Source organism: Choristoneura fumiferana, chromosome 22 (assembly GCF_025370935.1).
Source record: "Choristoneura fumiferana chromosome 22, NRCan_CFum_1, whole genome shotgun sequence".
In the NCBI taxonomy this organism is placed as follows: domain Eukaryota; kingdom Metazoa; phylum Arthropoda; class Insecta; order Lepidoptera; family Tortricidae; genus Choristoneura; species Choristoneura fumiferana.
In genome coordinates this window covers 14,097,305-14,124,833 of record NC_133493.1, presented here as the reverse complement: position 1 = coordinate 14,124,833, position 27,529 = coordinate 14,097,305, and the positions used below count along the sequence as shown (strand labels likewise).

General features: G+C 36.7%; 1 protein-coding gene across 1 annotated transcript in view; it reads left to right on the top strand.

Annotated features, from left to right (window-relative positions):
- The window catches only part of LOC141440273 (uncharacterized), a 66,942-nt gene that overhangs the window by 13,021 nt on the left and 26,392 nt on the right, over positions 1–27,529 (top strand). The window lies entirely within an intron of this gene.

Below are 27,529 nucleotides of genomic sequence, written 5' to 3'. Positions count from 1 at the left end.
TCAAATTAATAAAATCAGCAAAACCTATTAAAATTATAAGCAAATATTTACTTCGTTAGGTACATTTTCTGTAACATTCTTACTAATATTATAAAAAAGTAATTCTGTCTGTCTATCTGTTACGCTTTCACGTCGAATCCACTGTACTGATTTTGATGAAATTTGGTATAGAGGTAGTTTGAACCTCATGGATCAACATGGGATACCTTTTATTCCGGTAGAGGGCACCAGCGCGCGATAACCTAGATTCGCGTAGACAAAGTCGCGGGTATAAGCTAGTAAATAATAATTTTACAGTTTCTCTCGTCTTTGTGTTACAAGTTTCATTATTTATACGAGTAAGTATATTAAACATTTGGTTAAGCGGTTAAGCCATCAAAATGTAATAAACAGACGGGTACACGTGTATTTTTACGTGTACTTTCACGTTTATTGTACTAATTAGCAGTATTAGTATTAATTACATAATGCAGGTGCATTGGATTTTAATTAAATTTAAATTTCTCCGAGAACTTGCTTAATACATTTTAATCCAAAGTCGTTTTTGAAAACGGAAAGAGAAAAGAGAGAAAAGAGTTATCTAGTAAAGTTTTAATTATAAATTACTATATTTATTATTGAAGAACTGGATGAGAATGGCCGAGGATCGTGCTCAGCGCCGTGCATTTAGGGAGCCTATGAACAGCAGTGGGCTTAGATGGGCTGATGATGATGATGATGATGATGATGATGATAGTCTTTATTATTTACAGTCAACAAATTAATGTAGTCTGTAAAAAAAACAAAAGAAGTAAACTGTATAAATAAAATTGTAAAAAGAAAACCTCATCCGAAAGATCTGCCTGTGGCAGGGTTCCCATGACTATAGTGCCGCATTACCTCTTTGGACCACAAGAGAGATCCGCTGGAATAAGTAGGTACATGCCAGCTCTTGGGATGATTGGGATGATGGAGCTCCATTTAAATTATATTATTAATAAGTTTTTGGTAAAAAAAAAACATTTTTAATACAAGCTTTTTTTACTGACTGTACTTTTTGTTGACTGTACTTGTATTGTCACCCAAACTACATTTGCATACCAAATTTCAAGTCGATGCCGTTAACCGGTGTCTCCACTTCCGTCCTGCGGAGACGATCCTGGCCGGACTACTAGGATGTCACTACCAGAATACCACGCAATTTACATAAGTATAACAAATTTCAAGTCAATCCAACTACCGGAAGTTGGTCGAATTTGACTTGCAAGATTTGATTACAGACAGACAGACAGATGACGGGACAGGTGAAACTAAATAAAAGCTTGTAAAATAATTAATAATATATATCTAACTATAGCTATTAAAAATCGGCAAGTTCCGTTCGTAGCACCCGTTGATGTCTTTTCAATGAAACGGACTTTGACAAAGTATACCTTAATAATATGAATTATATTTTGTGATTCACGTTATTATAGAAAACACGAGATATGTCGAGCAAAACTCGAATTAAGACGTGAGTTATCCGGATTTATTTCATTCCATATGAGTGTCTCACGGTAGTTTCGTGTTCAAAGTTCATGTTCACGTTAAACCTCCAACTGTTGTACACAGGCTTTCCAGAATGAGACTGCTTAGACTGTAGAATTTTGAAGTATAATAATAAAAAAAACAGCATTTTTTAAACGAAACCAAATAAACTGTATATGCGTCTGTCTATTATTCGTCATTATGGTTTCTCCGGCCGCAGCTTTCCCGGCTTTCATCGATCCCGGCGCGCGCGCACAAATTGGTGTTATTTTAACTTGCGCAGTTTGTTTTGTGGCGAGCGAATGAAAGTGACAGTATAAAAATAATATATTATGTTTATATGACATGAGACATAAGCGCTCCTGCGGCTTCGCTTCTGTCAAGCGTGAAAGTTTTTTATTGAATTTTAATATATATATATTTTAATGAATTGATTTGTTTTTTATGGAAATCTCTTTATTAACATTTCGTATTGGATCTTTGTTATCTATCTGATATAAAAATATTCTATTTTATTCTATTCGTGACTAGGCGATTTTTGTTACTTAAAAATATAATGATGTTTCTTGTGTCTCCTCTCAGAACGAGAGGACTTGGGCCATAGATCCTAAACGGGCCTAGTGCGAATTGAACGCCATTGAATAGCTTCGCATTTTGTGCAGGTTTCCTCACGACGTCTTCCTTCATAGTAAAACTCGTGGCAAATTTCAATGTAATTTGGCACATGGATTTTGATACATTAAAATGAAGCCCGGATTTGAACCCATGACCCTCTGCTTGAGAGGCTTATGTACTTTATTGGAATTCAGGCAAAAGTAGTATGACAGGTAAATGCATTTATAATCAACTAGCTAGTGCCCGCGGCGTCGCCCCCCGGTGTAGTTTTTATTTTAATTTTCTAAATCTTTTTTTATAATAACCTTCTCCTTCTCCAGCCATTCACGTGTGATGCCGTGACCAAGAGAAATAGGGATTCATTTTTATATATGCAAAATCTGGCTGATTTCTTGGTATATACCATCAGCCAAATATGTGGTCTACTACCCTAAAGATGATAATCGTTGGCATGCCATTATACAACAATGCCAATAGACGTGTCTGTCAACTTGAAAGTTCGACTTTAGCGACACATTCATCTGATAGGAACTTGTTTAAAAATTGTTAGACCACTTAATTTGGCTGATGTTACATACGTTAATGGAATCCAACCCATTTCCTTTACTCATAAAGTCATCCAATAATAACAAACGTAAGTGTCCATGAAACAACCTACCATCATCCCACCATTAGGCAAATACGTTAGCCCACAATCCTATGGAAATTGACTACATAAAGAAACATCCCAACATTAAACCTTATATTCAAGGCACTACCACCCACTACCTTTACACCTTATTATTTAAGACCTTATGTTAACACAATACGACTCATTATGCAAGGTTTTAGATTACAATTAATTTTGTAATCAATTCTACTTTAAATACTATAGATAAAATAAAATGAACCTTACGCAATTTATTTTATAGTTCAAGTTGGTTCGTCTGATTTCAATGGTGTTGCGATCCCATTGTTTCGCAATGTTTTGGTACTGGTTTCCGTATTTGGTATCTGGTTTCTGGTATCTAAGATTTCGGTTTCGCAACACTGTTTGATGAATGTGGATGATTCACTCTTGAAGGACTGTCTGAAAGAGATTGCCGTTGAGCGATAAGGCAAGGATAAAAAAGCCGTGGTGGCCTAGTGGTTTGACCTATCGCCTCTCAAGCAGAGGGTCGTGGGTTCAAACCCCGGCTCGCACCTCTGAGTTTATCGAAATTCATGTGCGGAATTACATTTGAAATTTACCACCAGCTTTGCGGTGAAGGAAAACATCGTGAGGAAACCTGCACAAACCTGCGAATGGTGTGTGTGAAGTTCCCAATCCGCACTGGGCCCGCGTGGGAACTATGGCCCAAGCCCTCTTGTTCTGAGAGGAGGCCTGTGCCCAGCAGTGGGACGCGTATATAGGCTGGGATGATGATAAGGCCCTTGATTTTAAGTTGGTTTTATTTCATTTTAGTATTTTTTTCAAGCTTTTGACTTTATTTTTCGGATACCTACAAAACAAGCTACACACTATAAGCTTAACTTTTTGTAAAAATAAGTGCAGTTTCACTAGAAGGTACACCAAACATTTTCTCATCAAATACAATAATTTTAGACTATAGCGATAATTACTAAGTAATTTTATGAATTAAATTTGGGTTTTGTTCCGCGTACCTTGATTTTAGAGAAGCTCGATATTTCGGCACAGCAGGGCTACAACGAAACTCGAAACTCGAAGCTCGTGTCGTGCGGTCCCGCTGATACTTATACTATTTAATACGAGAGCGAGAGGGGCGGTACGATACGAACTTCGAGTTTTGAGTTTCGTAGTAGCCCTGCAGTTGCAAGCGCCATGATCACGAGACGACAATCAAGTTACGCGAAACAAAACCCGAATTCAATCCATAAAATGATGTATGCCAAAATTGTAATAATATTTATGGAATTTTACCACCAATCGTCTTGCAATATGTAAATTTTATGTGATACAATGTAATTTATGTAATTTATTTTTTCAGGTAAGCCAAAAGACGTGTTTTTCTTCAAGTACATATGTAAGTAAATTGAATCTAGACAAAGTAACTGCAATCAATTACAACAATGTAATTTATGTAATTTATTTTTAGGTAAATGTTTTCTTCAAGGTAAGTAATTAATCAAAATCAGCAACTAATTTTTTTTAAGTGGGCTGCATTAAGACACTTTTACGTGTAACTTTTTTATATTCTCAGCATTTTCGGAAAGACCATATTTCATTGGTAACTAAAATGCGCCGCAAGAAAGCTGGCAGAATATCATTTTTTCAAAACAAAAATTATGTTACTACAATTACAATTAAAAATAAAATAATTGCCGAGAATATTTTTCCTAAATAATTTCTTTTCCAACTGTTTCATAAATACAAACGATTTTATAACCCCCGACACAAAAAGAGGGGTATTATAAGTTTGACAGCTATGTGTGTCTGTCTGTGGCACCGTAGCTCTTAAACGGGTGGACTGATATAAATGCGGTTTTTTTAAATTTGAAATCAGGTTTTCTAGCGATGGTTTTTCGACATGTTTCATCAAAATTGGTTCAGCCGTTTTTGAGATATAGAACTTTGAAGTGACAAGGTCGGGGTTTTCCAACTTTTTGTTGTTTATAAAAACTGAAAGAACTTCAGGATTGTATAAAACTAACCTAACCTATAAGGTTCTACAGTATGGTCCTGAAATATTAATATTATGATGTCGAGTAAATTCGAGTTTTGCTCCGCGTACCTTGGTTTTACAAAAGCTCGATATTTCGGCACAGTTGAGTTTGTCTCGTGGTCATGGCGTATGCAACTGCCCAAATATCGAGCTTCTCTAAAGTCAAGGTACAGTCAAGGGCAAAGATATCGACACGGTCAAACTTGCAAAAATATGTATACACGGCCTTAATGTTAAGTGCATAAAGACGTGTATACATATTTTTGCAACTTTGGCCGTGTCGATATCTTTGCCCTTGACTGTACATACGCGGAACCAAACCTGAATTTAAATCATAAAATGAGTAATGACCGTGATAGTCTAAAACATTCAGTCCTGAAATATATCCTGAATAGTTTAACAGTTCCATATGGAACAGTTGGAAAATGAATCATTTGGAAATAGTAGATTGTACAACAAGAGCATAAATCGAGCCATTTTACCCAAGACGTTCATATAGCCACCCGAGCCGGTATGGCGAGGGTGGATAGACACGTCGAGGGGAAAATGGGTTTAATGCCCGAGTTTTACACTCTGCTTTTCACTTCAATGGCGAGGAAACGAAATTAGCAACAGTGGATCAATTTGTTCTCTTACTATGTACATTTTATTTTACATGAATCACTATATAATTATATTTTTTTAGTTTTATTGATTTATTTTGATTGATTTTTAATTTTATACAAATTAAAAATTAAGAAAAAAATATATATAAACTTCTTTGTTTGTGTCTGTTGACACCTGATTACCTTGGTCTTAGACGAAGATTTTATTTTATGCACTAGTGCATAAAAAGTCATTTTATGTCGCCTAGATTCAGCATAAACACGAACTTTACGAGCATGAGAAGTGAAAAAATATTTTCGGCGAAAGCCATGGTCCCGCCATCTAGAGCTATGTTTTGTTTGTTAGCAAACCCTCACTGAGAATATACTATTTCGTTCATGTTAGATATAGATGTTGCGTAGTGTAGTTCACCTTGCGCACGCGGCGTGTGGGACGAGCGGGAGATTGTGCTCGGCAACATTCGTCTATATACTTACAGCCTTATTCATAAAAAGTTGGAGGCTCCTTGAAGGCCCGATGCTAAAAAATATGATTCACAAACGTCTGTTAGCGCTAATCAATCGATCAAGGCTCTGCTAAAGTTAGAGGACCGTAGACCCTCCTTTATCTCCCTGCTAAGTCACAAAATGGCCGCCACAAGTTTGAACAGCTGACTTTGACAAGAGCAAAAAACCATACCGAAGATATTTTTAGTGAAGGGAGGGTTACGCAAAGATTAAAAAAAATCCAATAAAAATTATTTTCAGGAATTTGTATTTAAAAATCCTCTAAATTAGGTATTTATTACTGCTACTTTACTAACAATAAATATGAAAAAAATAAACTTAGGTACAACATAAACATGCGGATCGGAAATGGCGGGAAAACAAACATCTCCCTTTTTTCCTGCTAATTTGCTGTCACTGCTGTCAATTTTTTTTTAAATTATCGATGAGGCCATTTTTTGTCTTTGATTTTTCAAGATGGCCAACATAACGCGTCTAATCCGTCTATCAGCAGCTCCACAACTAGCAGACAAAAAAAATGAGATGAAAAGAGATGTGAAAGAGATATGTGTGTGGGCTTTGGTTAGTCCTTGTTCAAAGTTCGAAGTTTGTATTATACATTTCTGTTACTCTCACTCTCGTGTTAAATACTATTACTGTAACTGAATCATCTATCCATTAATTCAGACCAACATAATGAGTTGCTCTGAGGATGAACTCTGGTTGAGTTCGAAACGCGTCGGCGTAGTGTGGTGGTGGTGAAAGTTGCGTTTGTGTGATTTGTGTGTGTTCTTACAGAGGTGGAAGAGCCACATGAACACACATTTGTTGAGTAGATGTAGCTGTCATAAAGTCGCAGGTGAGCAAAGTATTTCAAATTCAAATTTCAAATCATTTATTCAGTAAATAGGCCGCAATGCGCACTTTTACACGTCATTTTTTAAACTACCAGCGCTTTCGGAAAGACCATCATTGCCAAGAAAAATGCGCCGCAAGAAACTTGGCAGAAAATCATTTTTTCGAAACAAAATAATTACAAGTTAAATACTTAAAAATTACAGTGTACAATTAAAGAAAAAAATACAAAATAATAATAATAATAATACAGGAATGTATGGGGTCCCTTAGTTACAAAACTAAACACTAACTATATCTACGTTCAGTGGAAGTGTAGAATGCTTCCACCGTGATAAATTAAAAAAATATATATATTATCATTTATTTATTAAGATTTTGGATTCCGAAGGCAAGCTCACGTCTACCGCCCCCAAAGTTAGCTCACACGCTCATATTAATTGTTTATAATTCAGGTTATGTTTGTCATGGGCTGTAAGCAGTGATTTTCTTTACTGTACTACAGATATTTCGATGTAAAAGCACTGTCTTACCGCGCATGGTTGATTTATACTAATTCTTGATTGTCTTTTTAAACAGCACCTAAGAGTTATCCACTAGTGTCTTGGAGAATACTTCGATTGACCTGGTCAACGTTCCCTCAAAGTTTAAAAACTCAAAAATAACGCATTATAATATTATTAATCATAGTCTAGAATCAACTTAAGCTATATTTAAACGCAGAAATGTGCAGTTCATCCAGATTTCTACAGCAAACGGAGATTGTTAAGAGAAAATGGCGTTAAGTGGCTTATTTATAGTTGACGGAAAAATTATAGAGGAAAATGCTTATCATGGTTACAAATGTTATAATAAACTTTCAGACACATAGTACTCGTAAAGATACATACATCGCTGCTGTGCTCAAAAAAAATGAAAAACTCTAGAGACAAAGTGATGAATAAAAACGCAAATTTTTGGCGAAGCCGAATTTTCGGTTAACTATTGGCCGAAACCAAAACTGTGGCCGAAACTAGGGAGCTACTACGAAATTCGAAAATCATGGTTCGTATCGTACCGTCTCTTACTCTCGTATAAAAAATATTACAAGCATTTTGTACTTCTTAGGTAGTATAGGGCCAGATCAAAATGGATCCTTCGGCTGATCGATAATAATTTTCAAATTTATTTATTATGATTTTTGCTGGTGGTAGGACCTTGTGCAAGGTCCTCCCGGATTGCTACAACCATCTCGCTCGCTAATCCTGCCGTGAAGCAGCAGTGCTTGCACTGTTGTGTTTCGGCGTGGAGAGTAAGACAGCCGGCGAAATTACTCGCACTTGAGGTATCCCATCTTAGGCCTCTAGGTTGGCAACGCATCTGCAGTACCCCTGGTGTTGCAGATGTTTATGGGCGGTGGTGATCTCTTACCATCAGGAGACCCGCTTGATCGTTTGCCATCCAGTAGAATAAAAAAAAACATCCCTCGCACATTATTGGTTGAAGCGCTGCTCAACAGGGTCCTGTAGGCGCCCTTTCGGTGCAAACAAAAAGAAGCTACTTATTTGTTTTAACCTTCACGGTCTAATTAAAGAAATCATCACAGATATAGATTTCACTAGATAACGCAAACACCTCAATCTGTATGAAAACCAACCGTGTCACTTTTTTATATCTACTGTGACGTCTCAAGAGCGAATTAGCGATGTGAATTCCCCGATGTCCGCGCAAAATCGATTCAAATGCGCCGCCCGCCCGCGCCGTGGGGCTCGAGTCAGTCACTAGTCATGATTAGTCAGTTAGCGGACAGTGTTTGTATGGGGCCAACCCCGACGTTCGGTCGGGGTTCGGACACGCGAAGTAGATGCATTTGCGTAATCTAGTGTAATCTATATCTGTGGAAATCGTTCTACAAACAGCGTTACGTACACTTAATAACATGTTTAGAAACAAAACAAACATTAATTAAAATTAAAACACTGAAACAATTGCGAATTTAAATCAGCTCCCACGACGCACTTTTCGTCTGACGCGCCCCACGCAACGCGACCTTAGAGCTACTAACCAACCGGAGAAGTCTTCAATGAGGTATATTTTTCTTGATGACCGTCCGTTAACTTCGACAAACAGCTCAGCTCATTGATAGAAACTATCCATACAATCATACATAAAAAAAAAGAAATTGTAAATGTCAATTGTAAAACTCACAAACTCGGCGAGTGACATTGACGTGCCACACAAGAGAGACAAAACTACTCACTATTTAACCATATTTTGCTAAACGTTATGTTTGAATTAAAAACACATAAGATACAGACTTTTAACAAAAGTATAAATTTAGAACTTTCACGCTGTTTTACTGCAAATTATCTTACTAAAGTCTTGATTACCTTTTGAACATTGAGGTTTAGACCAGTGTCAATGGAGAAATTAACATCATTTGACATGAATGAATGTCACCACAAGTTGCTTGCGTGTAAAGTGACGCTCGAAAAATGTATTGTCATCCCTCCCGTTGACAGCTGTTTAGAAATAATTCCGTACGACGTCTCTGGTTGCCTTAATGCTCCAATCGACCTTCAACAATGCGTACTATAGTCCCACGAAATAATTAAACATGTAATAGTATACATAACATAGAAGTGCTTGATGTTTCGTAATCCTATTGTAGGTTATCTTTACAACTTCATTATCTATAATAAAAATACTCTTTTGTTTTGTTTTATATCCGCCTATTTATTAAGAGATATGTTTATTTTTACGACCCGATTACAGTGTTTAGAGAACTTGACTATGAACCTTGAGGTCCCGGGTTCGATGTTAGTTCAACTGAATACCCGTTTAAAGGTTTTTCTTCGGGATTTTTGATACCAAATGTAGTTAACAGCGTGATTACATTTGCTTTGAACATCGACCAAAGTATGGAAAATTGACATCCCATCCTATATACGTCCCACTGCTGGGCACAGGGCTCCTCTTATAATGAGAGGGCTTGGGCAATAGTTGAAAATTGTGTCAAATAAAAAAAACTCATAAGCATTTATAATGGTGTTCAGTAAAACAACCCAACAACCTAATTTAAAACACCAGTTAATTTTTAAACAACCTGCACTGATGTTACGTCTTATTGCCTTGAATTTATTTTAAAACGCAATATATTTTTTTCTATACTCTGTTCCAACGGCAGGCGAAAAAACGATCATTGAAAAGTATATATTTTGTCCGATGCACTTGTTTAGTTATTGCTCTTAGTACAAACTTTCAAAGTATGAGCTGTTAGTGGTCACTCAAGACAATAAAACTTGTTGTATCATGTTTTAGAATGACGTTGAGAGATACATGCGAAAGGTTGGCCATAATAAGATTTTTCGCCTGCCGTTGGAACAGAGTATATCTTTATGAGAGAGAGAGAGAGAGAGAGAAACTTTTATTTACACATATTCGATACACTTAAAAATACATTAGATGGAAAGAATAAAAATAACATCGAATAGTATAAAGTGGGCCCCACTCAGCATAATGTTACGGCAAGCCGCAACGCTGTTTACCATGGGACCCATTTTATAGGCACTTTTAACGTTATCCTGCGGGAATTTATCAGTTTTTCGGGATAAGAACTATCATAAAATGTCCTTTCAGGGTATCAAACAATCTCTATGTGGAATTCAATATAATATTAAATTGGTTTGCTAAGCTATAGCCAGTTAAGAACACGGTTCTCGATCTAGAATTTTAGAACAATGTATTTACGTGAAAAATAATACGTTGCATGGATTCATTCATTTATTAATTAAAGAAATGCTTTTGCATTTACTATATTACACAATATAATACATACGCATTTGCGTACATAATAACATGTAACAAGATCTTCACTATTACCAAAGATGAGTGAATGGAACGTAGTCTCATTCACATTCAGTTCAAGGATCGAGTTACAATCGAATGATATAATCGTATCACTTCGTGTTTAGAATCTAATGACAACAAATTGCCAAAGGACGTATATGATCACCAGTTTATATTTGAATTTAGACCTAATTAAGTAAGCAGTTGAGTCTAAATTAAAGATATTAACGTGGTGGGCATAAATCTTTTTGACAGGTGGCTTGGCAGTTGGCAGGGATTAGAGAAAACAAGGAAGTTGTTTAGACTTTAAGTCAGGTTTAGACGAGATTTTAATAGGAGATTAAAATAAATAACGTATTAAGTTCTTACATTTTTTTTGTAAATTATTAGTATCCGACCGAAGCTAGTTTTTGTAACCGAATTTGAAACCGAATTTTGGTTTGTGTTCTAGTTTCAGCTGAAACCCTAAAAAGCTTTGTTTGATATATAAATTGTTGAATTACCTAACCAACAAAATATTGGAAAATCCCCGATTTTGTAACTTCAAAGTTCAATATCTCACAAAAGGCTGAACAGATTTTGATGAAACATGTCTAAGACCCATCGCTAGAAATCTTGATTTCAAATAAAAAAACGGCACTTAAATCGGTCCGCCCGTTTAAGAGCTACGGTGCCACAGACAGAAACACAGACAAACAGACACGCATAGCGGTCAAACTTATAACACCCCTCTTTTTGCGTCGGGGGTTAAAAACAGGCAAGTACAGCTACTGACTGCAACCCAAGCGAAATTCGTCATATACAACATTATTATCAATAAACATTAATGTCTCTTTTATAGAAATTAACCACTATATTTGAAACAGGAACACCGTGAGGAAACCTGCACAAACCTGCGAAGCAATTCAATGGTGCGTGTGAAGTTCCCAATCCGCACTTGGCCCGCGTGGGGACTATGGCCCAAGCCCTCTTGTTCTGAGAGGAGGCCTGTGCCCAGCAGTGGGACGTATATAGGCTGGGATGATGATTTGAAACAGGAAACATTCTTTTTAAATATGATTAAAATGGCCACCTACAATTACATTTTTCTTCTATTTTTTCCTCTATCTAACCTAATGAAAAAAAAACAGAAACAATCAAAGGTCATAACTCACTAGTTCTGGTTCAGTAACTATAGCCTGGATCACTCTAGCCGTGAAGAACTCTAGGTTAAACCTAGGTATCCAGAAATACTGACGATGGAATCTAACTAATACGAACATTAATCGCAAACATAAATTAACATTCGCTACTTTCTCTAACAATCGTAATAAATAACAATAAAATTAATATGCCCATATACGACAATATCAGTCAATCACTTTCACTGTCCAGTCCGTTCACCTCGTCACCCATTCATTCATTCACTACTGACAGTTTGATTTGCTTTGCCCATTGCTCGAGGAAGAGTAATTTTATTTGCTCGTTTGAACGAATCGTTAGATTTAAATTAGTATTTTCATCATCATCATCATGTCAGCCGAAAGACGTCCACTGCTGGACACAGGCCTCCTCCAAGGCTCTCCACTCAGATCGGTCTTTTGCTTTCCGCATCCACCGCGATCCCGCGATCTTAACCAAGTCGTCGCTCCATCTTGTTGAAATTAGTATTTTGCACTATGTTAATTGCTCTGTTGTATTTTAATTAGTTTCAGTTTTAAACACAATTCGATTGGTACTCGTATGTTCAAGACGCCATCGCCATAAAAACACAGTCTTTCATCTGTCTTAGATAGATGAAAGAAAAAAAACTGACATGAACCTTAGTTCTTTAGTTCATTGTAGGTACTTAATCATTGATTAATATGTTCAGAAAAGCATCATATTGTAAAACTAATTTTGTTTCTCAGAAAATTTAGAAAAACTATAAGTTGCTCTGAAGCAATAATGTCGCCTACAAACTTCTTGCTGTCCACTATGTGGTGGTCAATAAAGAAACATTTTAAATTGTACCTAATCTTAATGCATCTTGCTCACTAATCCTGCCGTGAAGCCGCAGTGCTTGCATTGTTGTGTTTCGGCGTGGAGAGTAGACAGCCGTGAAATTACTGGCACATGAGGTATCCCATCTTAGGCCTCTAGGTTGGTAACGCGTCTGCAATACCCCTGGTGTTGCAGATGTTTATGGGCGGTGGTGATTTCTTACCATCAGGACCCACTTGCTCGTTGCCACCAGTCGTATAAAAAAAAAAAAAAAAAAATGTGTCCCATATTATCATCATCAGCCGGAAGCCGCATGTTAAAACGCGGTCTCTAATAAACTAATAGTCTTAATTTATTTTTATTTTTTTATTCGACTGGATGGCAAACGAGCAAGTGGGTCTCCTGATGGTAAGAGATCACCACCGCCCATAAACATCTGCAACACAACGGGTATTGCAGATGCGTTGCCATCCTAGAGGCCTAAGATGGGATACCTCAAGTGCCAGTAATTTCACCGGCTGTCTTACTCTCCACGCCGAAACACAATAGTGCAAGCACTGCTGTTTAACGGCAGGATTAGCGAGCAAGAACTCATTACTCATTGAAAATAACTCATTATGCTACAATTAGCATTCGCAATTCTAAAATTTTATTACACTAGCTCGACGCATAATGTCTGAGATCTAGCCAGCTCGGTTTATGCGTTTAGAAAGGATAGGAATGCACGCACACATTCATCATGATATCCAGCTCAAACGTTAGTGAGATATTGGATTTTGAAACTTAATTTATCTAATTTATTTTATTTAAAGTCATAATTTTATTATACAGCAGAAAACAATAAATAGCAATTAAATTAAAACAAAACAGTCCTAAACATAATACAAAACATAAAAAGAACTATTATCTATTTAATTACCTATCTACGTACTATTTGCGTTAATAAATTATGAAATACAAATAAAAACCTAACCCCCTGTTTAACCATCCATTGATTAAATTTATTTGACGGATAAATGTGATGCCATCTCTGTTTGTTTAGTTCGAATAGACGGAGACGGCATCACATTTATCCGTTAAATAAAATTAATCAATGGGTGGTAGAGCAGCACCCTAAAAACACGAAATAGTAAAATTAATTCTAGTTTTATTCAATTTTGAAAATAGACGTTTAAATTTTAAATCTAACTAATAACCTATATAATATTTGACAAAGTGTGAAAGTAACCCTTCTGGTAGTCTGATAAAAAGGGTCAAGGTTGTACTGGGAGCGGTGACCTTGTCCACTAATATCCACAAGGGGAAGGTAATTCCCGCTATAGTCTTGTCAACTGTTTAAAAAACGCTTCGAATCGATGATGTTGCTCTACGTAGGGTTGCCATACGTCAGGGTTGTCCTAACATGTAAAGATATTTTTAACTCTTTCCCAGGATTGTGGCCGAGCTTAGCAAGTGTCAGGATTTATAGCAATGTAATGCTCTCATTAAATGAAAACTTTAAAATTAAATATTTATCTTTGTGATACATTAATTACAAAGTATACACAGTTTTAATAGAGGAAGTGATAAATGTAACTCGTAAGTAATCAGTACCTAATCAACAAAGCGAATAAAAATAAAAAATATTTCTTTCAAAACAATTTACAAAAAGAACCATCTTAATCAATATGTTGCTTAAAATTGTAGTTACAATCTACCTTCGTTATTTGGTAGTTCGCCAAATCTTTGTTACAAGAAATGCCAACTTTTAGGGTAACTCGGGACTTTTATCTCGACATTTCATTTTTCTGTATGGCAACCCTAGCGCTACGTCACTTTTCTCTTGAACTTTCATAGTTTTTCGATGGGGTCACTGACCTCACTTTCATTGATGCTGCGCGAGCGCCTTTGACCTTGCCGCCGTTCCATTCAAACTTTATAAGAGGTTATATATGTAGCGTGAAATGGAAAAGTTTTGGTTAATTTTGTTTATGTTTGTTTTAGCATACGAACTGTTTTTGTTTTCATACTTAATAACTATTTTTATGTTTAGTCAAGACTAAACAAACCAAACAGCCGTGGAAACAGCCGTGGTGGCCTAGTGGTTTGACAATCGACTCAAGCAAAGGGTCTGTTACCCGGCTCGCACCTCTACTTTTTCGAAATTCATGTGCGGAATTACATGAAATTTACTACGAGCTTGCGGTGACAGAAAACATCGTGAGGAAACCTGCACAAACCTGCGAAGCGATTCAATGGTGCGTAAGAATCCGCACTAGTGGGAACCATGGAAATTGTTCTGAGAGGAGGCCTGTGCCCAGCAGTGACGTTAGGCTGAGATGATGAGGTGATTGATGAAACAAACCAAACTGTTATCCTCGTTCTATTTTGTTAAGTTAATAAAATGTTGTACTTAACACAAAAAAAAAACGCTAAAAATACGCTTAAACCTGACATTTGTTCAGAGGGCATGATTTCGTAGTTTTTCATTACATACACTATAAAGTCTTGCAAATAGTAACTTAATATAAATATAAGCTTTGACAGCGGACACCTAGTTTTAATTTTACACATCCTTAACCTAACCACAAAGATTTGGAAAACTCCCGACTTTCCACTTCAAAGTTCAATATCTCAAAAATGCTGAACCATCGCTATAGACCTGCTATCAAATGACCCGACCACTTCAAATCGTCCACCCGATTTAAGATACGTGCCACAGGACAGACAGACACACACACAGACATACAGACACACAGACACACATAGCGGTCAAACTTTCGCCCCTCTTTTTGCATCGGGGGTTAAAAACTGGACTATTGTAACCATGATTGACCCCTATCTCGTCTGATAAAAAGTGCAGATGAAGCCAACGGTGTATCTTGCTCGTTCTGTAACAGCCTATATATGTATTATAGTATGAAGTAAATATAAAGATCACTTTTTTCTTACAATAGTTACTTAGCTTTTGAGCCTACTCAATAACCAACTCTTAGTAACCTCAATTTCTTATTCAAAAAAAGATTTTTTTTAACAAAAAAGAAAAACCGACTCCAAAAAAAATAACAAAAAATGGAACCTACTACAAAATCCTTGAAAATATTTTTATAGATTACCTACTAGCTCGAAGTCGGTGCCTCAGCCAGCACGAGCCAGCAGGAATAGAACAATAATCGTCTACCTCACGTACATACTATGGGTTTCAATCCAATAAAATTTGAGGTTTGCCCTCGATTTCCCTAGGATCCCATCATCAGATCTTGACTTGGTGACAGTGGGACCACCTCAGAAGAGTACCCTTTCAAGTAAAAAAATAATTTTGAAAATCGGTCCACAATTGACTGAGTAATCGGTGAACATACATAAAAAAATACCAAATTCAAATTCAAATGATTTATTCAGTAAATAGGCCGCAATGGGCACTTTTACACGTCATTTTTTAAACTACCAGCGCTTTCGGAAAGACCATCATTGCCAAGAAGAATGCGCCGCAAGAAACTTGGCAGAAAGTCATTTTTTCATAATAATATAATTACAAATAAAATACTTAAAAACTATATTATATTAAAGAAATAAAAATAATAATAATAATAAAAATACAGGGATGTATGGGGTCCCTTAGTTACAATACTAAACACTAACTATATCTACTATATCTATTGGAACATAGAACCTCCTCCTTTTTTGAAGTCGGTTAATTAGGAAATTTGTTGAATTGGGGTCAGGTCGAATCATTCAGAGCATGCGCCGTAAAAGTGAAATCAAAAGTCCGTCCATCTGTCATTATTTAATTACGTAAGGCACCTGTTGTATTGCTAGCGAGTAGCTAAAGCGAGCGTTGTTATTAACGATAATTATTGACTGGCATCAATTCGAATCGTCAGTCAATAATTCAGTCAGCACCTCATCGTTCAACAACATCAACGCGTACTTCAATATGCGGGCAAAAGAATCTTGAAATTTTGCTAAGGGCTTCCATTTATAATTAATTTTTAACTCTTAAAGCATTAAAATGAGGGGTTAAATGTTTTGGAAACCGTTGAATCAAACAAAAAAGACGAAATGTTAGCTCCATAATTTTAGAGATAAGGAGTCAATTTTCTTTAATTTTTACGCGGACGAAGTCACGGCCCAGACCTTGTCTTAATAATAATAATATAACTAAACTAACCTAGATGGAAATGGATGCTACCCCAAAAATACCACAAGAACCCGCTAGGAATGTAAATGCCATCTCTTAGAACAGAATTGCCAGATCTCCCATTTTTCTTCTTTTTAAACCTTCCTTACGTGTTAAAATTGCAATTTTTTTTTATGGTTTGTTTGTTTTACCCTTCCCGTATTACTGACTGTGAAAAACGTGCCGCGAGACGGGCGCAGGCTGAAAATCAGCGCCGCCGGTCGTCGGTATGTGAATGCTGAGCTTGAGCCTATTGCCACATATTTGTAACGTGCCTGTTGATTTTATTTTTGTCTTTTGTTTTTTTATTATTATTATTCCTTCCTTATTGGACATTGTGTAGTTCTAAATTATCGTTTTATTTGGTATGTTTCTGTTATGTTCATTGTATTTTTTTTAAGGTGGCAATAAATGTCTTTTTTTTTAAACTTTGGATACCGCGTGCTTTGAATGAGTAGATACAATTTAATCGCACTGTTTATTTATGTGTTTGTTAATTCTCAAGTGAGTTTTATTATTTACGTTTACAAGCCTTAGTTCACCTGTTGTCTGTCTGTCTGTCTGTAATCAAATCTTGCAAGTTAAATTTGACCAACTTCCAGTAGTCAGATTGACTAGAAATTTGGAATTGCGTGACAATACAATAATCTAGTAGTGACATCCTGTTAGTCCAGCCAGGATCGTCTCCGCAGGACGGAACTCTTCAACGGTTAATAGCATCGACTTGAAATTTGGTATGCAAATGTAGTTTGAGTGTCAATGCAAGTACAGTTAACAAAAAGTACAGTCAGCAAAAAAAACTTGTATTAAAAATGAAATTTTATGGTTAGGTTAGTTTGAGTTGTGTTGTGTATTTCTGTTGCATTCTGTTTCATACAAAATCCCTTTAATGCCTGATAATGAGATTTACACAAATAGGACTTTCGCATGAAACTAAAAATACGCGACTCACAACTATAAAAATTAGGTTCGTTTGGCCTCGCCCAAAACAGCTTCGCTTAGCTTTTGCTTATAAGTACTAGAACAGTTGCCTAGTGCGAAGATTTCGCGTTCTGTTTTACGCATCACAATCGCATGACCCTGTAACGGGTTCCCATGAAAGGTTGATGTTCTACCAATCGATTCTCTGCCCTATTGTTTAGCCCCATAAGGTTGTGGTGACGATTCTATGCGCTTGCAATTCGACTAACTTTCTTTAAAGTCAAATGAAGCATTGTTGAAGTTGATTATTGAATGACATTTTTTTATTTTTGTTTTGTATTGTCATTACAAGTTTGGTTAAGGTCCAATTTTTAGTACTTTTTACTCTTTGTAAACATACTCATACACTCGCTTTCATCAATCGTATAAAAACCAATTAAATTCATCCACATCCAATGATAAATTACAGGTGTAATTCTGAGGCGCTGTCATTCACGGCGCCATTTTTAATTTACTGTCAAATTGCAATGCTGCGATTGGTCATACCTGGGCGGGCATAGACAATCGGTTGAGTTATGTCAGGTGATTCAGGTGATTTAGTTTTTTTTCTCATCCGTAAGTTAGAGAGAGTGGTCGCGTGGCACTGTTGCACTATTACAAGTAATTTTCCTTCGCTTTGTTTTTAGATCTCTACCCACTACACCGTATCATGCCATGACCGTAATAGGAACGAGTCAGGAACGGAACGTCAAATGCATACATGGAACGCTACGGCGACGGTTGGTTATGAAACGTGCTAGTGGGCGTAGTCTCATACCATGCAATAAAATCCATCCATCCCAGCCTACATACGTCCCACTGCTGGCCCAGTGCGGATTGGGAACTTCACACGCACCATTGAATTAGTTCGCTGGTTTGTGCTGGTTTCCTCACGATGTTTTCCTTCACCGCAGAGCTCGTGGTAAATTTCAAATGTAATTCCGCACATGAATTTCGAAAAACTCAGAGGTGCGAGCCGGGGTTTGAACCCACGACCCTCTGCTTGAGAGGCTATAGGTCAAACCACTAGGCCACCACGGCTAATACAATAAAATAATATCATCTAATATAAACACTCCGCACTAAGTAGGACAACAAAAATAAAAAAAATAAAAACTATAACTTATTCTAAACCTAAAGACCTATATTTGAAAATCCCAGATCGCTGATATTGGGCAGGGTAATATGATATTGGGCAGGCTAAGCTTATGCAAAATATGCGTGTTCATGCAGTTCCTCCACCTCCACACTGTAAAAACACACACAAATCACACAAACCCATCTATCACCACCACCACACCACACTCTCTTAGCTCTGGTTGAGTTAGAAACGCGTCAGTGTAGTGTGGTGGTGGTGATAGATGGGTTTGTGTGATTTGTGTGTATTCTTACAGTGTGGAGGTGGAGGAACTGCATGAACGCATATTTTGCATAAGCTTAGCTATCGTAAGGTCGCGGGTGAGCAAGGAAATTCTTTTAGTTTGTTGACTGAACTAAAGCTAAAATGAGTGACTTGACCAATTAACCGATGTCTTATAATTTTCTTAGGGGTCAACAATAAATCACATCCCATTTAAGAAGGGGTGGGGGAAACGTTTGTGACACAAGATCAAAATAATTGCGATTTTCATAGCAATAGATGTTTTTTTTTTTATTCGACTGGATGGCATACGAGCAAATGGGTCTCCTGATGGTAAGAGATCACCACCACCCATAAACATCTGCAACACCAGGGGTATTGCAGATGCGTTGCCAACCTAGAGGCCTAAGATGGGTTACCTCAAGTGCCAGTAATTTCACCGGCTGTCTTGCTCTCCACGCCGAAACACAACAGTGCAAGCACTGCTGCTTGTGACAAGTGGGGGGCTGAAAATTATCGAAGTTGGTGTGACGTACTTTATAGATGGCCTCTTATTAGTCAACCCCCCCTTGGGTCCCCGTAAGGAAGGACGAAGCGCAAGAAAGATCAAGTAAACAAAGAATTCATGATAGAAAAATGCTACTACTCAATAAATGAATACCTAGATGATAGATGATAAATTTAACATAATGTTAATAAATAATCCTAATAGATAAAAGGGACATGATGTAATATTAATGATTAGAATTTCATAAAAGTAAGTCAGTTTATGTGATTGTGATATTTAGTATAAGATAAAATTTATTAATTATAAAAAGCTGCCCTCTTGTATAAATATTGCTGTGCCCAACAGGGTCCATGATGATTACATAATCTCTTTGTAACATCTGTAACCATACATTGTGGAAAAGCAATAAAATATTGAGTATTGAGTATTGAGTACTTAATTGAGTCTTTGCTATGCTTTTGTGCAACTGCGCAACCAGTTTATCAATACAATGGGTATCGATTGTCGAACTCGGTGATAAAACCCGTTGATATCTGTACAATACTGATTAGTCTATTGCATTCCCAATATTCCCACTATTATACTGTCAAATATCAGTAGGTAGTTGCAAACTAATTACAAAAGTAAATGTATTATTCGATATGAGCGACATGAACATGAAATCTTATTTAATTAAGAAAAAGAAGAAGAAGATTGATTTATTGGCCAACATGAACAATACAGGATAGGCACACAGAATACAAATAAACAATAAACTAATAAAAAATGCTTTGTTTTAATTAACACCTTTTAAATAATTTAATTAAAACTATGTACATAAAACTACCATAAACTTAAAATACTTACATGAAATTTAATTTAGAGACTGTGTAACTTATACGTGTGACTTCAATTGCGTAAATTATATATCGTACCCGATTAACCTGAAATGTCTTCTATGGTAGTCTATCTTCGGCTGTCCCAGACTAGAAAACTTGAATTTGGTATGAAGTTAACTCTTATACCACAACAAATAAGAAAAAAACTGAAAATCTTCATTTTAATGTCTGTCTGTTTGTCTATTTTAGTTCAGTAATCATCTGAAATAATTCAACACAGCGTAAACACTTACGATACAGGCTCTTTCTGCGATTAACATGAATATAGGTAGAAATTTAGCCCTATAATAACTAAGTCTTAAAGTAAAACTACGTCCAAGCAAAACATCCGATACGCAGCCATCTTTAAACATCATTGTTACCCAGCTATTTGTCAATGCGATTCGACCACTTCATTTCCAACATTTTATTATACAACCACTTTCTCTCGTCTCCCAAACATGGACACATCGTTGTGAAAGATGTTAGTGTCAGACGGACACTGGTGGTCATATGGCCAATATTGGCCGATGTGAATGAAGATGTTGGCCAATATCCACCGACGACCGGTTAGCCAAGTGGTTAGAGAACCTGACTATGAAGTTTGAGGTCCCGGGTTCGATTCCCGGCCGGGGCAAATATTTGTATGAACAATACGAATGATTGTTCTCGTGTATTGAACCTGGTCTCCCACTGCCTACAGACATTTTGCAAGGAGCACCAAGGCGCAGCGGGCACACCATCTCAAAACCTTATCGAAGAGATGACGTAGCCTTTATGTGGACGAATGATATATTCGCTCTACGGTCTTGACATTGTCATTGTTAATTATTTGCGTAGCGATTAAAATATATTTATTCTAAAGATTAAGGTTATGTTTTATTACTAGATACCCGTGGATTCGCACGCGTGATCTATCAGATACGGCTGTACAATTGAAATTCCGGGAATTTATTAATTATTCCCATTGGAAGCGTTCTAAATTCAAAAAAAAAGCGTCAAAGTAAAACAGCCGTGACAAAATATAATTGTAATAATTTATTTCGGACATAATCCATAGTGGTAGTAACAATGAACATAACTTAATATAAGGGTTAGTTACACAGACAATGGTCTAAGCCCTGCGGTTGTGATTTCAAGTTTTATCCCGATCCCGTAGGAATATCGGGATAAAAAGTAGCCTACGTGTTATTCCAGATCTTTAGTACCACTACCATGAGTTTACAGTGACCGTACTCGATAGCGACGGCGTAAATTATTTGTATGGAGAATTGTACAGCGCCTCTACAAATAATTTACGCCGTGGCTATCGATTACGGTCACTGTAAACTCATGGTAGTGGTACAGCTATCTACATACGAAATTTCATTCAAATTCGACTAGCTGTTTAAGCGTGAAGGAGTAATAAACATACAGACATACTCAGTAACTTTGCATTTTTAATATTAGTAGGATTAGTTAGTATTAGTGACAGGTGTTTGTTATTTAAAAGGTGTTCCAATTAAATTTAATTAAATGACCTCTGAAACAATTTTGTAACGAAATTTCTTAATTTTACTTATTTATTTGAAGACGCAATGTACATTACATACATTGCTTAATTAAACAACAAGAATGCTCAAAATAACTTGTTTAAATGACCAATTACCGCGGTCAACCAACTGCGGGTAACTTATCAAGCCATAAAATAATAAGCAATCTTTTTTAAATCTAGCGAAAGTAAACAATATAACCAATATGGCGGCTAAAATGGTTTTCGCTTCGGTTTCTCTTTCACCAAAACTTGTTTGATTACTTGCTTTTGCTTTCCTGTCGCGCATATTTCACATACTGTGCAAGATGTAGTGAGGTGATATATGCTCCGTAGATCGCTGGCATGAAACCTTATGTAATATATGTTTATACTATATACCTGTATTTTCATTACAAACAAAGTTCAAGGGAAGGCTAATGAGATCGTAATTAACACACTTTCAATCACATACGTAGGTACCTAGATATTTAAAGATTTGCCACCCCATTAAGGGACGGATATTCATAAATCATAATCAAATGAAAATATCAAAGTTGAATCCATACTAATATAAATGCAAAAGTATGTTTGTGTGTTTGTCCGTCTTTCACGCCGTAACGGAGCATTTTTGGCATAGAGATAGTTTATGGGCCCGAGAGTGACATAGGCTACTTTTTATCCCGGAAAAATGCACAATTCCCGATGGAACAGCGCGCGATAACCGAATACAACGCGGGCGGAGCCGCGGGCAAAAGCTAGTTTTTTTTTATAAAACAGGAAAGTGCTTATTACTTACCTGGGAAAATCCGTATGCTGTGTTTTTTGCACTCCTTACTATATGTGTTAGTGTTAAATAAAGAGTTATTTATTATATTGTCTTGTATTGTGTGTATTCCTGGGGGAAATGGGGCATGATCCAGGGCGGAAAGCTGCGAGGGGCGGCCAAGCCACCTATTGCAGACTTTTTTGTTGTTGGTTCTCCTTTCACAAAAAAATAAACAAAATTCCGGTGGGTCAAAGACAGAATAACAGTAAAAAAAAACTTGGATAAACTTAGAGTAATGATGTAACAGCCTATCTGCGATCTAACGTTTACAAAACTCGGTTAATTACTAACTTACTGAGTTTATTGCCCTCTGTCGTAACCCGACCCCAGGGTCAAGGAACTCTTGCACTTGACTCTGATGTAATTACTATACTATACTTAGTATGTCGTAACTGTTGCAAGACAAGTTATGAGGTTATTTCGTCATTGTTTTAAGTTGATGTTGAGTTATAACTTCATAAGATGTTTCACCATTGTTTCCGATACGTTCTTGATCATCATCATCATCATCATCATCATCATCAGCCGGAAGACGTCCACTGCTACAAGAGAAACCCTCCTAGAACACAGTAAAAGACAACTCGCCACTTGCATCCACGTTCTTGATATCTTGTAAGAAATATCTATAGTACAATTTTTTAAAAAGCGAAGAAATTCAGTGGTTTATGTGAAGCTCTAAATCTGCACTACGCCTGTGTGGGAACTATAGGTCAAGCCCTCTCCTTCTGAGTAGAAGCCTGTGCCAAGCAGTGGCACGTATATAAATAACCTAACCAACAAAAAGTCGGAAAAGCCCCGACTTTGTCACTTAAAAGTTCAATATTTAAAAAACGGCTGAACCGATTTTGATAAAACATATCTAAGAACCATTGCTAGAAAACCTGCTTTAAAATAAAAGAAACTGCATTCAAATTGGTCCACCCGTTTAAGAGCTACGGTGCCACAGACAGACAACAGGTACAAAGAAAGAAAGAAAGAAAGAAAGTCGCATTAGCCTGGGATGCTCGTGTTGCTCGTAGCCAGAAAACGTGCTGAACAAAGCCTTTCCATTAGAACGCCACAAATAGCCGCAAGCAAAAAGCATGTATTTAACCCCGACGCAAATAAGAGGGGTGTTATAAGTTTGACCGCTATGTGTGTCTGTCTATGGTACCGTAGCTCTTAAACGGGTGATACGATTTGAATGCGGTTTTTTTTATTTAAAAGCAGGTTTTTAGCGATAATTCTTAGACATGTTTTAGCAAAATCGGTTCAGCCATTTTTGAGATAAGTATTGAACTTTTTACAAATCGTTTTAAAGTTTTAACAAAAAAATATTTTAAGTAGTCTCTACAATTTTGGGGTTATGAATTATGATGTTTTCTACTCTATTATTGTCTGCTGGCGCCCTTTTAATACGGAACCCTAAAAGCTGCGATTTCTTACTTGATACACGTTAAAGTCTATAGGATATTCCTACGCTCTTCATAGGAAACATTAACATAAACGGGCATCCCAAGTCGACATCCCTAGAAAGTGAAACAGACGCGACCGGTCGACACACAGACATACATACTGCGGCTCTCTTTCCGGTAAGAGTCAATATTATGTGTTGCGATTAGCATACTGACTCAATAAGCAGTTTTATGTTATTGACAGGAAATGAGAAGCTGTGTGCTATTGTGGTTCTTTTGCATGTGGTAGGACTTTGCGCAAGGTCCGCCCGGATTGCTACCATCATCTTGCTCGCTAATCCTGCCGTGAAGCAGCAGTGCTTGCACTGTTGTTTTTCGTCGTGGAGAGTAAGACAGCCGGCATTACTGGCACTTGAGGTATCCCATCTTAGGCTTAGCAACGCATCTGCAATACCCCTGGTGTTGCAGATGTTTATGGGCGGTGGTGATCTCTTACCATCAGGAGACCCACTTGCTCGTTTGCCATCCAGTCGAATAAAGAAAAAAAAACTTGTTCTACACCTAAAGCTTCATCACCATCAGCATACTATAGTAGCCCACTGCTGGACATAGAGCTCTCCCAATGAGCGCCATTATGTTGTCATTATATAGCAGCTTGACCCTATGTATGTATGTCCGTATTAATACTTAAAAAATACAACATTATGTATTTAGCCTGTTACCTTGGCACACCGATTATATTAGTACTTATTTAACTTAGGGCAAACCAGCATAGTCCCCATATGGGATGAATTCTTCGCAGATGAAGTCGCGGGCAACAGCTAGTATACTAGGTAGTGCATTATATTTTTACTTTTAGTTGTCTTTTTGGCGGCGTTTTTTTTATTGTGTGGCAGATTATGGAGCCAAAATAAATCTTTCTTTCTTTCTGTCCTCGAAGGACAGATAAACGTTGGGGAGAAAAGTCTTCGAGTGGCGACCACGAACCGGCAGACGAAGCGTTGGCAGGCCTCTCTGACTGACGACATTGTGAGAGTTACGGGCAACCGGTGGATGCAAGTGGCGAGTTGTCGTTCATTGTGTCGTTCTAAGGGGGAGGCCTTTGTTCAGAAGTAGACGTCTTCTGGCTGATGATGATGATGTATGTAATGTACTTGTATGTATGTATGTACGGGTCAAACCTTGCAAGTCAAATTTGAGCCACTCTCAGTGGTCGAATTGACTTAAAAATTTTGCATATTTATGTAAATTTATTGACAATATAATAATCTGGCAGTGACATCCTGGTTGTCTGGCCAGGATCGTCTCCGCAGGACAGAACTCCTCAATAGTTAATGGCATCGACTTGACTCGGTATGGAAATGTAGTTTGGGTGACAATGCAAGTAGAGTTAACAAAATGTACACTGTAAAAAACTGCTTGAGAACCTTATTCGTTATCGTTGGTTGAAAATCTGGTAATGTCATAAACAATTGAAAGTGAAGCTTTTTCCGGTTTTCTCATACGAAATCTCTTTCTATTACGAAATTTGAGATGTGTCTTTCTATCTAAAATAGGACCAGTTACTCCAGATAACTAAAGATCTACAATCTTACTTTCTACTGGTACATTTACTTTTACCGCCATTTTATATTTAAAACTAAACTTGTTTACCATTTTATGGTAGCGTTCTCTGTAAACACTAAACTCTGAAGTTTACAACATAAAGTTTTTTTTTATTAAATTAACTACTTAGTCAATATAAAATGGTGTAGTATTTGTAAAGTAAGCTCCGTATGTAAAAGCAACGTTTTGTCATTTTAATCTTTACCTTATGAGATAATGTTTCGCGGAACGTGCGTGTAGAAATCGAAGCCTAGACATAACTAGTCCAGTTTAAGTACGTAGTTTATGGTGTTATGTTAAAAGGTTTAACTAATATAGTAGCGGTGTTCCATGAAACGTTTAACGTTCTAGAGAAAGTTGTAACTAAGTACGACACTAACAAAATAAAAGTATCTTATGCATGTCTTATTTATGACAAACGACGATTCGGACAAAAATTACGGTATGACTAGCGAAGAGTATGCGAATTTTCGCGCTCCACTTATACATGTCCCCTTGTATATGTGTTTTTGAATCTTAAAAACATTCATAGTAAAACATTTCGACTAAATTGTTTTCAATAGAAATGTGTTTAGTCAAATTAAAAATACCGTGAGACACAGCTTAGACATAAAAAATAATATACGTAAATGTTGATAAGTCCTAGATTGTATTTGTATCTGATCGAAATACATCTGCACCTTTATTTCGTACTTCACATTAATTCAACAATTATCGAAAATACAAACTGAAATATAGATGCACAGAAAAACCAGAATAAGACCAGCGCTGGGAATCGAACCCAGGTCCTCGGCATTCCGTGCGTTATATAGGTTTTACGGGATGACCGTAAAAGTAACAAAAAAAATTGGAATTGAAATAAAAAATACAAAAAGATTCCAAAAAAACAATCTTAATTCAACAATTGTTTCTAGGATGCCATTCGATCATATAGAAAAGAAAACCAATGTCCGTTCACAAAGCACGTTAATATTACAACGCTCTACTTACTAACTAGAATCACTACGCTTGGATACACTAGCGTACTCCGTAAATGCTCCTCCATAATGCAAAACAAACTCAACTCTACACTAAACGAATAGAATTGCGAGTCGCCTGCGTGCATGCACTGACAACTTTTGCACGCTGTATATTAATGTAACTGTCATGCGATTTTTACTTATATTTCTAACGATGTAGCGAACATTTGTGTATGTTGTTCTTTTTAAGATCTTACACACGTGTTGGTAATTTTAAATTACTGTCGAGTCGAAAATGGTATGTATGCGCAGTGATTTCCGGTGCTCCGGATTTTATTTTCATTCATTTTAATTTCAATTTTTTTTCACATTATAGATTACAGTTTAAAAAACAAATCGCTTACAGACAAATACAACACAACACAACAGTAATAATCACTACATAATATTATCTAATGTCAGATATTAAATACATTAAAGGCATTAAAAATGTACAATAAATAATAAAATGTTACCTACCTGGTCATATTTAGAAAGAAAGAAAAAAGAAAATACGGTTATTCACAACACAAGACACAACAATATTATTAGCTACAAAGAAACAACACAAAGGTATGTGTCATTGCGGTTGTGAATCGGACACTGGCTCAGCATAATGCTGAAGCGTTAAGAACACCCCAGCGCTGATTTTCAGCCAGCACCGTTGGTGACCCTCGGACCGTTATAAAGACATACTACAAACTATTACATAATACTACATAAATAAATTGTTATATCAAAAAAATCTTCCACCAGTTCGGAAAAACCTCTGTTGAGAAGAATCCGGCAAGAAACTCAACGAGGTAGGTATATTTTTTTTAAAACAGAT